Consider the following 14,705-nt stretch of genomic DNA (forward strand, 5'->3'; position numbering starts at 1 on the left):
AACCAAGTGGCAAATCTGGACTCTCAGGGAGGCCAACTGATTCCAAATCTTCTGTCCTTTACATTACTCTTAACTGGGACATAAATATGTATTCTTATATATATTACTGTAGTATTAGAAAAATAAGCAAATTAAACTCAAAAATTTGAAAGGAAGGTATTATTTTATCCAAGAGAATGACTTATATCTCCTTGTTACCCACAAAGTATCCTCGGCAGACAGTTGGGATTTTGGGGTCATGTTGGCTCTCCATCCTGTGAGGCATGAGGAAAACGGGTTTAATATGATGGTGTAGAAAAGTGGCTGAATGAAAATTGAATCCCACTTCAGCAAACAGAACCATCTTTATAAACTTTCTAATGTTTGTTTTCATATTTGTGTAGTCCTTGACTTTTACATTCCAGATTAAATACAGAGAAGCAAGGAGAGGCAAGAAAAGAAGAAGGAGAGAGACAGAGAGAGAGAGAATGTTGTGAGGAAAAACTGCTCAAGAAAAAAAGTTTTTAAGCTCAATTATGTAGGCTCATGAGGTTTATATCATTTCGACATGCTTTGAGTAAGTATCTAAATTGAAACAGAGCTAGAAATTGTTTGATGTTTGATCACTAAATTTAACCTATTTTTTGCATTATGCATGTTGCCATGTTGCTTTACAAGTACTTTGCGTCCCTGGGGACAGTTTCTCATCTTTAGGGTGTCTTCTCCTGTGGTTAGGAAAACAAATGTCACTCTGTTGTGTGAAGAGTTCTGTGGGACTTAAGGCCTGTGAACGCGTCAGGTCAGGGCATGAGTGCATTTGAAAGAGCACCTTACTCTTCTTGTCTGCACTACAAAAACATTTCATTTCATTCCATCACTTCAAATGAGGCGATTTCAAAACTCTGTTTCTCAAAGTATGACAAATTAGTATTGGGTTCAGTATGGTGGCGGATAGAGGATAAACACAGAAATGTATACTTATGTGAAAAACTATAGTCATCAACTGACTCCTATTATTTTGGTTAAGTTTACTAACAAGTAAACTCTTTACATCTTCAGCAGAGACTGAGTTGCTCTGACCATCCTCCAAACACTTCTCCTTCAGGAGGGATCTGAACATGGATTTGAAGACAGCATCCAGGGGGATGTGCTTCCGGTAACCTCCCCAGATCTGACCTCAGGCAGATGTTCCATCCTGTCCTCTGGAATTCTTTGCCCTCTGTAGTTTGCCCTAGGGCCTTGACCTTCGGGCAAAGCTTTGAGATCTTTTCCATCTGACTTTTTCTCTCTGTGCAAGTGTAATAGTGGAGGGGGGTGGGCATTGTTTTAAATAATTTGATGTTGTTTCATGTGGTTAATTATTATTGTCCTGTTTCTTCTAATGCATTTTCATTAACATTCTATTGAGGCTAGTTACAGTCCAGGAGAAACTTTTATAAACCCACACCCCTTCTCTTCCAGTTCTCCATCTGCACTCACTAACTGGTTCACTATGGGTCAGTTGCAGAACCTGCAAGTGATGAAGGTTTTAGGACAGCTGACTTTATTTTTAGTGGAATAGGAGCTAAACTTTGATCAATAAAACAGCCATAAAAGAAAAAAAAACACATGAGTTTCTTTTGATTCTCAGTTTTTTCAGTGAGGAAATACAGCCATAATCATGTTGAAATTCTCTCTCTCTCTCTTTTTTTTTTTTTTTTAAACACAGCAGGCTGCAAGGCTTGTGACCTTGAGCCATGGAATTAGAAAAGCTTCCTCTCTATTCTCTTAGATTTCCAACAGTGGTTGAGTTTATACAATACAAGCAAATTGATACCTCTGTTAAGAAATGTAGGAAACTTGAAAGAAACAGAGCAGGTGAGCTGGAGCCTGGATCGGTAGAAAAGGTACTGGAAGATCTTTATTTAAGTCCCGGGAACTCTCTCATCTGGTGGCCCAGCCTCATGTTGGACCCCTTTCCAAACTCCCTACTCCTTTTCTGTCTCTTTCCCATCCTCACTTCTCCTAGCACCCATTTACAGCATTAGAACTTGATGTGATGCTTCCACTATTTATGTAATTGCTTCGACTAGTAAACACCTGACTTTGTTTTCCTGAAACTCCTCCCCTGAAATTCACTTGTCCAAGGGACTCTACTCGTGGTTCCCATCTTGTTTCCTGTCTCTGTTAACCATAATGTCCAGAGTTTTTAATACTAGTAACATCACCCAGACTTATATTCCTGAATACATGCTTTTTTGATAGTTTCGCTTTCATCTTCTTTAGGACTATCACTCCACGATAATCTGGCTAGAGTGGCTCAGATAAAAGCGCTTTTAATCCAATTGCCATGGATGGGTACTCTCCATCTGAAGCCACCCTCTTAATCTCTGCCACCTGCAGGCTGGGTGCTAGGGCTTGGGGTGTCCCAGAAGCCTCCTTCCCACAGTATTTGGCCCTTCTTGTCCATGGGAAGAGCTGGACTCTCTCTGAAATGATTCAATTAATGGATGACCTCTATTCTTGGTCCTGTTATGGTTAAGCAGTCACTTTTTGAGAAGTGGTGAGAGCTGATCCTGAGTATCTTCTTACATCCTTTCCTTCCTATTGAGTTCATAGGTGTCCTCCTTAACAACTTAGTATTAATGGAAGCCTTCACTAAGATTCACCAATGACCACTAATAAATATTGGGCACTAACACATATTTTATTTGTAATACAAAGCATTATGACAGGTGAAGTGGGGGAGAGAAGAAGTTATTCAGAAGTAAAAATTTACCTTGGCCCTTCCTGCTTTCAAAAAGCTTAACTTCTAATTGGGAAGACAACTTAGGTAGAATTTTCTAAGAACTGAACAAGTTGTAGTGATTAAAAATGAAACTGGAGTTTGGAGAAGGGAGAGCAGATCATTTGTGGTGGCTTGGTCCAGAAGTTCTTCATAAAGGAGTCTGGGACTTAAACTGCCCATTGAAAAATGTGGAGAGTTCCAAGAAAAGGGGAGAGTTTTGTAAAGGTATATTTTTTCAGCATGGTTTCTATGTCCAATGTTCATTTTCCTATATGTTTCTACTTTATATCCATATATCCATTGCATTATTGTAGGTTGACTTTGATCATAGGTTCCAGGAGGTAGAAAATAAATTTTCTTTCACTTTTGATAATAAATATAATTGGTGAAAATAATAAATAATGAAATTGTAGTTTCTAGCTGTCTTGTATAACATTTGAAGTAAGTGTTCTGGGATTTGAATTATTTTAACTTCTTTTTTAATTTAAAAAAGAAGAAACAAAAATTTATTTCTGGAAAGCACAGAAAATTTACAAAGAGGAAAATAAAAATGTCTATAATCTCTCCAGAGAGATAAAGAAAAAAATTTTTTATTGAAATACAGTTGATTTACAACATTATATTAGTTTTAGGTATACAACATAGTGATTCATTTTTATAGATTACACTCCATTTAAAGTTATTATAAAATATTGGTTATATCCCCTGTGCTGTACAATATATCCTTATAGCTTATTTATTTTATACATTGCAGTCTGTACCTCTTAATCCCCTCCCCCTATTGTACCCCTCCCCACTTCTCTCTCCCCACTGGTAACCACTAGTTTGTTCTCTGTATCTGTGAATCTGTTTCCGGTTTTTTTGGCCATGCCACATGCCATGTGGGATCTCAGTTCCCCATCCAGGGATGGAAACTGTGCCTCCTGCATTGGAAGCATGGAGTCTTAACCACTGGACCTCCAGGGAATTCCCTGTTTCAGTTTTTAAGCTAAACGTTTGGTAGGTGCCTGGAAGGATGGTCATGTACCATTAGACTGGTTGTGCACTTCATAGCCCTGACACCCATACTTGGGACATATCAAATGTATTCATATAACCTATTTCCATTTATTAATATTTCAAGATATTTTTATGTAAAATAAATAGGTATCTCAAATATATTTTTAAATAACTAACTGTATTTCATTTTTTAATATATCAAAATTTTAAACAAATTTCCTACTATTTGACATTTGGAATTTTTTCAATTTTGCAATCTAAATTAACATCATAATGAACATCTTTGTAGGATAGGATATATATTTGAACTTTACTGTAATATTGTTCCTCAGGTTGAATACCTAGAACGAGACTTGGTAGGAATAACAATCAGAGCGTTTAAAGAAATTTATATTGGAGTTTAAGATAACTCATAAAAAGTGTTCAAACCATAAGTGTACTGCTTATTAAAGCAGCATCTAGAACCAGAAGTAGTATATTACTGGAATCCCACAACCCCTCCTTGTGTTCCTCTTTAAGGTAACCACTACATTGGCTAAGGGTAACCACTACATTGACTTCTAGGACCATAAACTATTTTGCCAGCTTTTGTACTTTATACAGATGGAGTCGTAGAGTGTTCATTGTTTGTGAGGTCCATCCATATCATGGCATATAGTTGAGGATCGTTTGTTCCACTCCTGCTAGAATTCCATTGTAGGACAATACTACAATTTATCTATCCATTCTACTACTGAAAAACATTTGATAGTTTGCAGTTTTGGACTGCTACGAATAGTAGTGCCAAAAAGACTCAGTACCTGTCTTTTGGTGAACATATGTAGGAATTTCTGTTAGGCATATGCCGAAATAGGGAGTTGTTGGGTTGTAGGAAATGCAAATATTCAGCTTTAGAAAACTGCCGAACTATTTTATAAAGTGTTTTTTATCTATTTCCCTTTCTAATAACAGTGTGAGAGTTCTGGTTGCTCCACATCATTACTTGTATTGTCTGTGTTAGCCGTACTGTTAGTGTGCACTGATATTTCATTGTAGTTTTAATTCACGTTTTTTTGTTTGTTTTTTTTTCTGATGGTTAACGTAAGCACCTTTTCATTTGTTCACAGTTATTGGCCATTTGGAAATCCTCTTGTGAAATATCTGTTCAAGTCTTTTGCCCATTTTTCTAATAAGTTTTCTGTCTTTTTCCTACTGGTTTATAGGAGGGACTTCAACATTTTGTTTAAAGATCCTCTTCAAAACTTGAGTGGCATATGCACAAATATTTAATCTGTTGTGCGCTAGGAAGAAGAGATAGTCCCCAGAATTCACATAAGCAGAAAGGAAACCTGTTGTGTGAAGAGAACCAAAAGGATTTACTTTAGATTTTAGAGCATATTTTAATTCTGGTATGAAATTTTAAAAATAATGCTTTCTATAAAATCCCTGATGTCTCATAGTACATGAAACAAAGTTCAAAAATATAGATGTTTATCCTGACATTTAATTTAAAAATATTTTAAAAAATCAAATTGTGTGAATGTTCCAGTCTGGCAATCTGGAAGTAAAATGACGAGGAAACAATTTAAAATCCTCTAAAGAAGAAATGAAGAAACAACTTATTCTAAAAATGTTCAAGTTTCAAAATGTATCTCTATTTAGATGGTGATGATATATCCAGGGATATATAGCAGATGTGCTGGCCTGTTTCCAAGCCCTGCTTGGAGGTTTTGAGTCAAGGAAGACCGTTACATTATGTGTGAAATGCCACTTCAGTTCAGAGTCTGCCAGTAAATTGGAAATACCAACTTCATAGTCTTTTCGGGCTGATTAGTGGGAAAAGCATTCCCAGGTGCAAATATCCACAAGTTTAAATCATTTTTAAGAAAAAAAGGGCAGGAAACATCATACAATCCATCCCTGCACTCTTCTAAACACTGTAGGCTGTATGATTTTGTATTTCTAAAATCACATGGGTTTAAGGGCCATGATATTCCTCTTTCCCAAGGAAAAAAATAATTCTATGTCATTTTAAATTTTACTATATAAATTCTGTGGGTAAAAAAGGTTGTAGTTAAGAGTTAAGTAGAGTGGGGGTATTCCCTAGCGGTCCAGTGGTTAGGACTCAGTGCTTTCACTGCCAGGGCCCGGGTTCGATCCCTGGTGGGGGAACTAAGATCCCACAAGCCACGTGGCACAGCCAAAAAAAAAAAAAAAAAGTTAAGTGGAGTGGACTCTCACTAGTCCACTTGGGCGTTCTTCCAAAAAAATCTTTACAAATTGTACAACTTTGGTTTGGACAAACTACCGTGGAAGACTCTGTTCATTACTTTCTTAGCTGTGAAAGGAACATTATCATCAAATATGAGGCATAATGTATGTGTGAGCTTGTATCAGGCAGTCTTTGAAGCATTAGGAAAGGGTATTCTGTGGAGATAAGACCAAAGAGAGTTTCGTGCATGTGTGCTGAATCTTTGTGCATCTGGCTTAACTCTTGGTCTCTTTTTCTTTCTTGTGGAGCAGAGCAGTTTTTACTGGTTTGTGGAAAGGTCAAAAAAAAAAAAGAAAGAAAGATATTTTAACTTGATAATAAAAGGCAAATAAGAGGACATATAAACAAGTAGTGAAGGAACAAAAATGTTTTTTTCTACAATCAAGAATTTCCTGAAGAAATCACAGAATCCACTCAGGTAATCAGTACCTTATTAGGTTCATTTCTGTGAAATCTTACCTAAGTTCACATAGGAAACTTTCTAAATACACACCAAAGCACAAAACTTGGGCCACCATCAATCCCACAGGATAAAAAGTTGGGGGTGACTCTTAGGGAAATGTTGGTTGACTTGACTAGAAGAACAGCTGCTCTTTATGGATTTCATCAACTCATGTGATTTCATCAGCAAATGTTGCCTTTCTTTCTTCTGTGGACTTTTGACCTATAATGATCATCAATTTAAGATCAAGGCACATGACCCAGCATTATCGTTCTGGGACTTATTATAGAAAGAAAATAAATCAAGAAAAGAGGAGTGAGGTCTGGATTAACAAAGAGCATCCTATAGAAGAGATCAGTGGGGACTTTGTGTGATTTAACTAGGGCGAAAATGATTTCTAAGTGATATGAGTAAATCAGGTGTCAGGTATTTGAGGCTTTTGCATTGGAACGGAAGTATCCTCTTTTTTAAGTTTTATAAACAAATAAGGACAATATTATAGTATTGTATGTTACTTTTCTTTGAGTGCTCAATAAACATAAATATTTTTTCCAGATATATTTTTATAACTATAAGAGGATACTTTAAGTCATGAGATTGGTATTCATGAGTGGCTTGTGGAAACAATATCATTATTTCCAATCATGCCTCATGCCTGTCTAGGCATGAATTTCAATCCTTGCGCATAATGACTATATGAACAAGATGGATCAAAAAGACCATCACTGACTATATTTGAAAAATAACTCTTCAAATTAGAAAAAAAACTAAAAAGAAGAAATGAGGGAATAGTCTATTTGAAATGTACCATTTTAATCGTGTCTTCTGTCTACAGTGCCCACAGCATGGAGATCTAATCAGGCAATTTAAGACTAGCTTTTTAGGCACTTTATAAAAGCAAGCTTTAAGGTAACCACAGAAGTAGAGAAGCTAGATTTGATCATAAATCTGAGAAAATACTAACTTCAGATTTTCTCTTTGTGCTGAGAAGGTTTCAGATAATATTTCCTCTGAAGCACAGAGGTACCTGAGTTACCTTGCGTAAAAATAAATGCCTGACTCGTGCCATTCTCGTGCTGGAACGTATTTAGTTAATTTCTCTTTATCTTCTGGATTAAGCTCAGACTCCTTAGTCTGACATTCAAGAGCCTCTGTAATCTAGATTTCCATTCTTATTTCCTATTATCACTCAAAGTATGGTCCTCGGATCACATGTACCAAAATAAAACTGAATGCTTATTAAAGTTGAAACTCAAGCTCTTCACATAATCCTTATACAGGTTAAATGCTGACATCTCCTATTCTATATGAGCCCTATGCACCAACAAATGCAATCTGATGCCCCTAACATACTTTCTGGGGTTCTGTCTTTGGACTCTGGCTCATAATACTCTAGGCAAGTCTTTTCTTTCTATTTTATTGATCAGTCAAGACACAGCTCTGTTCTTATATCCCTCATGAAAACATTTTGGAGTGGTTTCTTTTGAGCCTGATTTTTTTCTATCCATAAAAGAGGATAATAATAAAATAAAAATAAAAGGATTATTGTGAGATAATGCAATTACTACAATTAAAATCTGAGTCCCACAGCTCACAGATGGTACTACCAGTGTGCTATGGGATTAAGATCCAGGTTTGAGTGATTTCAAAGAAATTCATGCTCTTGCATGCTGTTGCCCCTAAAAACATAAGCATGTTGACTGGTTGAGTTGGTTACTGGTACCCCTTCCATCCATTTTACTCAGCCAGAGACGCTATAAACACGTGGACTTGAAGACAAGTGGTGAACTCCTCATTTTTGCAAGATAGGGGTCAAACGGGGAGCTTTAAATAAAATTTTCCCAGAAGGTTAATATATTTAAAAATACTGCAGAAAATATTGGTCTTTCAGAATTTGCAGGGGTACATCCTTCTAATTGCATTTGTAAGCTCTAGGAAAACTCTGGAGCCCCTGAGTATGTTTAGGGTTTTGTGAGTTCATGTAGATCCTAGTGTCATACAGACCTGGGCCAGCATCTGGTCCAAGGGAGAGAGGGATAAATGGAATTCAGACTCTCCTCAGATGCTTTTAGATCTGTCTAGACTACCTAAAGCAGAAGGAGGTAGGTGAAAAGGTTTGAAATAAAAGTCGCTCTAGAGGGGATCTATAATAAATCAAGGTCTCTTACCAGAAAGCAACTAACAACAATTAACATGCACACATAGATCTGTTCAGGATGGGCTGATGACACTTAGATGTAGCTGGCAATGGGCTTCTTTAGGCTGTGGGAGACTCCCTAATCCCAAGTTTCTAAACCATTTTATTTACTCCCACAATAGTTTTTGCTAATAATATTTGGTTCTGCACTGGTACCTCAGCATCATCTCTTAGCCTCCTCCTTTCTCAGACAAAAAGACATTTCCAAAGAGCTTTTACATTTCCTTCGGCTGGTCCTTTCAGTGTACTTCCTTAATAGCCTCGCTTTATGGACGTTTTAATTTGAAAATGTAAATACGAAACAAATACCTTTTGGATGAGGAAATTTACAAGCAAAATTCTTACAGTGAAACTGTTAATTCCCTAGAATAGGGAGGAGAGGAATCGAACATTTACTTACTTGCAAATTCAGTTAAAAAAATGGGAAAAGGCTATTTGAAGTAGTCACACAGGGAAAGCATGTGAGCTCAACCTGTTGGAGTCTGAGACATGACCCTGGAAGGTAACTGAATGTGGGGAAGTCTTTCCAGGGAACACTTGACACTCACTCACACTCACTCGGAAAAGAGCTTTTCCGACAGAAAGTCAAAGGACTCTATCTAGGCCACTGCACACTTAGGGGCATTACCTGTTTTCAAACGCTAAGAGTTTGCCTGAGGAGAGAAGGGGTAGCCAAGTGAATGAGCCAAGACTGACTTAAATGTGGGTGAGGAACCATGTCAACAGACGAACATATTACCCATAGTCAGTCCATTCGACACAAACATCTTCTTGGGCTCCTGGAACTAGGAAATGTGAATTCACTTAATGAGATACAGGTTTGTCTGGACCTTGGATTTCCTTATTATAAAATAGAGAGAGACACTCAGAGCTGGAAGAACCCTTCAAGATTTTCTGAACCTGATCTCCGGTGGCCTTGGCCTGCAGGGGCTTGAAGCAGGATTTCGGTTCCCCGGCCGAGACAGAAGTCAGGCAGTGACAGTGAGAGTGCTGAATCCTAGCCACTAAAGCACCAGGGACAGTGGCCAGTGACAAGGCCCTGCTCCGTCGGCTTTGTAGACATGAGTTTCCACATAGAGACGGAAAGTAGTGAAACAAGTAAAGTGTTTATTAGGAGGAAAAGAGTGCACTAGGTGTGGATAGACACACGGGTGGGCTCCGACAGAGTTGTGCCCTCGTGGAGATTGAATCACTTCTATGGGGCATTTCTTCTGAGTTTCCTCTGGCCAATCATCTTGCTTTGTCTGGCTCTGAATCTATATTTGCTTTATCTCAGGGTCCTCCCCTGTGTGCGCGTGCGCATCTCTTAGCCAAGATGGATTCTTGCAAAGAGGCCTATGGGTAGGCTGACATCACCTACTATGGGGTGGTGCCCCCTCCATTTTTGGCCCCCAAGGAGCCTTCCTGCACCTGTGTAGTTGGGAAGGTCTCCTTGACCTCGAGAATGAGAAATATATGACTTCTTTATCTCTCATCTGGGCAGGGCTCATCTCCTCTCTGCCCCTGCCATTATGTTTGTCTTGGAGTATCTGTCCACAGGGGACAGACTCCAGCTGCTCAGCCTGGAGCTCATCTAGCTCCTGCCTCACACCATTCCACATCTCCCTCCTTTTCTATCTTCAAATCTCTCACTTAGTGTGCTGTATTTTTTAATTTCTGGAATTTCTACTTAGTTGTTTTTTCAAATCACTTCCTCTCCTTTAGCTTTGGAATCTGATAGATTTGGGTTTAATCTTTTTTTATGAATTGAATGGTTGCATCCCCCCAACTTCATATGTTAAAACCCTGACCCTAGTGTGGGTGTATTTGGAGATGGGGCCTCCAGGGAAGTAATTAAGGTTAACTGAGGGTCGTAAGTGTGGAGTCCTGATCCGATAAGATTAGTGTCCTTATAAGAGGAGACACCAGAGAGCTAGTGTTCTCTCTCTGTCTTTCTCTCTCTCTGTCTCTCTCTCTCCTCATTCCCTTAGACCTCCCAACTGTGTGTACACACGGAGGAAAGGTCCTGTGGGGATATAACAAGAAGACAGTCATCTGCAAGCTAGGAAGAGCGCTCTCACCAGAAACCAAATCGGCTGGAACCTTAATCTTGGACTTCAAGCCTCCAAACTGTGAGAAAAAAAATTTCTGTTATTTAAACCACTCAGCTGGTATTTTGTTATGGAAGCCAGAACTGATTGATACAATGTCATTTCTTTTATCATCTGTGAGATCTAAAGACTCAAACTCTCTGAGCCACAGTTTTGTCAACTGTGAAACTGTCTAATGACGTCCAACTCCAAGGGCAGTTGTAAGGACTGAATGGAAAAAAATGCTCACTTATAACAGAGACATAATAAATTTTACCTTACCCTTCCCTTCTCTATGTTTGGACATCTCCAGAAATGAGGGCCTACTATACTCTCAGGCAGCTAATTTTATTTTTGGACACCTCTGATTTTTTAAAATCCCTTCTTCTGATTATGTCATTTGTGCTCTTAAACCTCTAGACACACACAGTGAGAGGGAGTGTTTGGGACCAAAAAAGAAGCCCTCTCTTATCTTCCATATTTCTGAACCAGTTGAAAAATAAGGCACAGGTGTCAGACAGACATCAAGACATCAGCTACCTTGGTAAAACTGATGGGCAATAACAGCTTGACACGGAGCCTATGTGGATTTCCAATGGCCAGTTGGACCTGCTAACTACCAGGTCACAAGTGCAGTAGGAACCCTTTCCCCACACAGGGTCAGAGGCTGCCCCAGGAACAGACCCAAGGTACCCCATCTGCCAGGAAAGACAGCAGGGCAGAGCTGAGCATGCTCAGTCCTCTCTCCCCAACTTGCTAGTCAGATAAATCATTTCTTCTCCTTGGTGAGGAAGGAGGGAAGGGGGGAAGGAGGGCTACACATGTTACTTCAATACCATTCATGCCTGGGAGTAGAGGTTCCCCCACAGAAACATTAGGAGAAGGGAAAAGGGATTTCCCTAACCATAACTTCAGTTTCCAAAAATAAAATGTGACTTAAATGTTGAAGAAAAATGTGAAGGCCCAGCATGTGCTGTCGTGTCTTACTATTAAGTCATGAAGGGAAACCCACAACTGTACAGGAGAACACAGAAGTACTTAGGCCGTGCAGTATCAGTATCAGTATCAGCTGGTGTCAGACCTCAGTAAACACAGGTAGCTGGGAGGGAAAGTGCAGAGTAGGGATGAATTAAAAGCAGATTGAGAGGACCAACAGGTAAGATTTGTGTACAAGGCTGTGAGGAAGGGAGATATGTACTCAGGAAAGTCTAGAGGAAGTAACCTCCAACTAACAGAAGTAAAGGAAAAGAAAAAAAGTGGGGTGGAGATTTTTTAAAAGTAAACTAAAATATGAAAGGAAAAATTTTAAAGATAAAAAACTAAAATGTAAGGAAAGACAATCTTCTGGCTAGAGCAGCTATTTATAAATATATATGTGGAAGAGATAATATAGGCATTTCAAGGAAAAGTTAAATTAAGGGAAATTTAGCACAAGCTAGAAAGAATCAAGTCAAAAACTGAAAGTTAGGTTAAAAGGAAGTAAAATTTTTTATAAAAATTTGAAATGTTCCCTTTTCATCCTACCCTTTATATGCTTTTTCATTGTCAAGGTTATTTGATGCACCTTAGCTATTTAGTGTTGGAAATAGTCAAATTATTATTTTGTCACATGATCATGGATGTTAAAAATAGTTCTGCAAAGGTGCCCACATTTTGTATCATTTTCATTGAATCTAAGTTGTCATCAGTTGTAAAATGTGATACGTTTACATACCCAAAGGAAAAAAAAATGCTGCCTGTTCAACTCAGATACACAGTCAGATTGTAAGATGCTTCAAGATCTCAGAAGTGGTGAAATGGGACAAAATGCATTTTAAAATTGATGAAATACAATATTTTATTTTCTTAGTAGCATTTATCAGAAGTTGAAATGATGTTATTTGTTTATTACATCAAGTTTCTCTGTCTGTTTCCTTGAGAATTTAAGTTCCTTGCAGGCAGGTACTTTGCCTGCCTTTTTCATGTATGAAAAATGCTGTATATGTCTAGGACAGTATATACACATGATGGAGAATACTGTCTGATTACTGGCAGTTCTTGCACAAGGTAGTGAGGGAAGAAGAGAATAAGAAACTGGGATGCATTTTGTACTTTCACTCATTCACTCAAAGAAGATATTCTTCCTAAATTCATTCTCCTACTCAAAAATATTTTAGGTATTCCCACCTCTTAGCAGGACAGAGTACCCCTCCATCACCACCACCACCACCACCACACACATTTTCTTCCAGTACTTGGCTTATCCCTCCATTTCATCTGGGGTTATACTTTAGCTTCGGGGAGTAATGTGACCATTGTGCATAGCTGAAATACCATAGGGATCCTCAGGAAGGTTCCATATTGAAGAATGACAACATCTCAGAAATTCAAGCAATAGCCAAGTTTTCCCTTTGGGTAAGAGCAGATCATGGTTTCTTTTGATGGGCACCAGATGAAAGAATTGGCATATATTTAGGGGCCATGTATCTGAAAAATATATATCTCTAAATCCTGAAGTCATACAGAGTGTGAGAGATGCTTTCACTAGGGGTGAGGCTGTTGCAGAAGCAGCTGATCCACGTCTCCTATTGCAAAGCCTGTGCTCTTTCAGTGCAAGGCAGGTGAATCGCATACAGTATTCAGATCTTTTATTCCTTTCCTTTTTCTTTCTATATGCACATAGTGGAAGCAGAATATGTTCTAAGCACACAGAATGCCATCCCACAGATCACGTTTGTATTACTTTGAATGCATCCTGGTAAGGTGTTCTCTTACAAGATGAAGACAGAATTGATTTATATTTATACTATTATGAATTATTTTTATAACACCACCTGTTCTAATAATAACCCTTCATATGTCCAGAGTCATTTAAACAATGTTTCCCATTTCTACATTGCTTCACTTTACCATGCTCCTGGGTTAGATAATATATCATAGAGTGGCCTCTAAATTCAAAATGTCCAGCTTCAGTAACTGGTCTACCACCTACTAGCTGTGAAACACTGGAAAAATTACTTGTCTTCTCTGTGCTTCAGTTTTTTCATCTCTAAGGTGTGGGATGAAACGATAACTAATATCTAAGGTTGTGGTAAGGATTAAATTAGATAATTCATATAAACTTTCACCAATAGTACATGGCATATGATGACTATGTAATAAAGTGTGAGCTGCTATCTTCTGTTGCTCTTCCACATTGGTTATCTTATTTGATTCTCATCCAACCCTATGAATGAAGAAGAACAGGTTATTCTCATTTCAGATGAAAGAAAGGTTTTAAAAAATCAGGAGCACTTCCCAGGTTCACAGGTCTTGCCTTGTGAATGTCAGACCAGAACTAGAATGAGTATCTTCTGGTAGAGTATCCCTGAGATCTTCTGGTATTTAAGAACAATGTAGTCTCTCAGGATTTCATAATCCTTGTCAGGAAAATAATATCTCTGAGATTCCTTGCAGCTGTTTTGTTATGTGTTTACCCTGTAGTTCTCGGGATCCTGAAGAGCCATGTGCTACTACTGAGAGTTGGGAAGCCACTAACAGCATGAGAGACACCTTCAAACCAAAGCCCATCAGGATCAGATGAGTTCAGTCCCTGGACCAAGGGCTAGGTCCAACAGTCATTCATTTTTTATGTATTATTTCTGGAGTGTGTGTTCATGGTATTGTTATCATCACAATTTATTATTTATTGAGTGCCATCCCTTTATATGGGACTGTGTGGAACACACACCAGACAGGGTTTTCCCCCAAGGAAATGGAAATGAAATTCAGATGGTCATGATTCATGAGATAACAATAAAGCTACTCAGGGTGTGCAAACATGGTTTGCAATGAGATCAGCCTTGGAAAGCTCAGCTAAAGGAAGCATTTGATAGGAGAGGAAGGGGGGAAAGTTGCTTGACACTGAAGGAACAAGACATGTTTCAGGTACGGGAAGCGTCGTGAAGGTCAGCAACAAAAGGAATAAAAAGTGGGGGGTGGAAGTGAGAGCACCAGGATGACAGCAGCCATCCAAAAGGAGC

The 14,705-nt window shown here is 38.5% G+C and overlaps 1 long non-coding RNA gene across 1 annotated transcript; it reads left to right on the forward strand.

Annotated features, from left to right (window-relative positions):
- The first annotated feature begins 252 nt into the window (after positions 1-252).
- Positions 253-12,246, forward strand: LOC307194811. Its single transcript, XR_013830635.1, has 3 exons — positions 253-556; positions 1,039-1,135; positions 10,606-12,246. It is a non-coding gene; the product is annotated as an uncharacterized lncRNA (long non-coding RNA).
- The last annotated feature ends 2,459 nt before the right edge of the window (positions 12,247-14,705 follow it).

The sequence above is a fragment of the Stenella coeruleoalba genome (genome assembly GCF_951394435.1).
Source record: "Stenella coeruleoalba genome assembly, chromosome: 11".
In the NCBI taxonomy this organism is placed as follows: domain Eukaryota; kingdom Metazoa; phylum Chordata; class Mammalia; order Artiodactyla; family Delphinidae; genus Stenella; species Stenella coeruleoalba.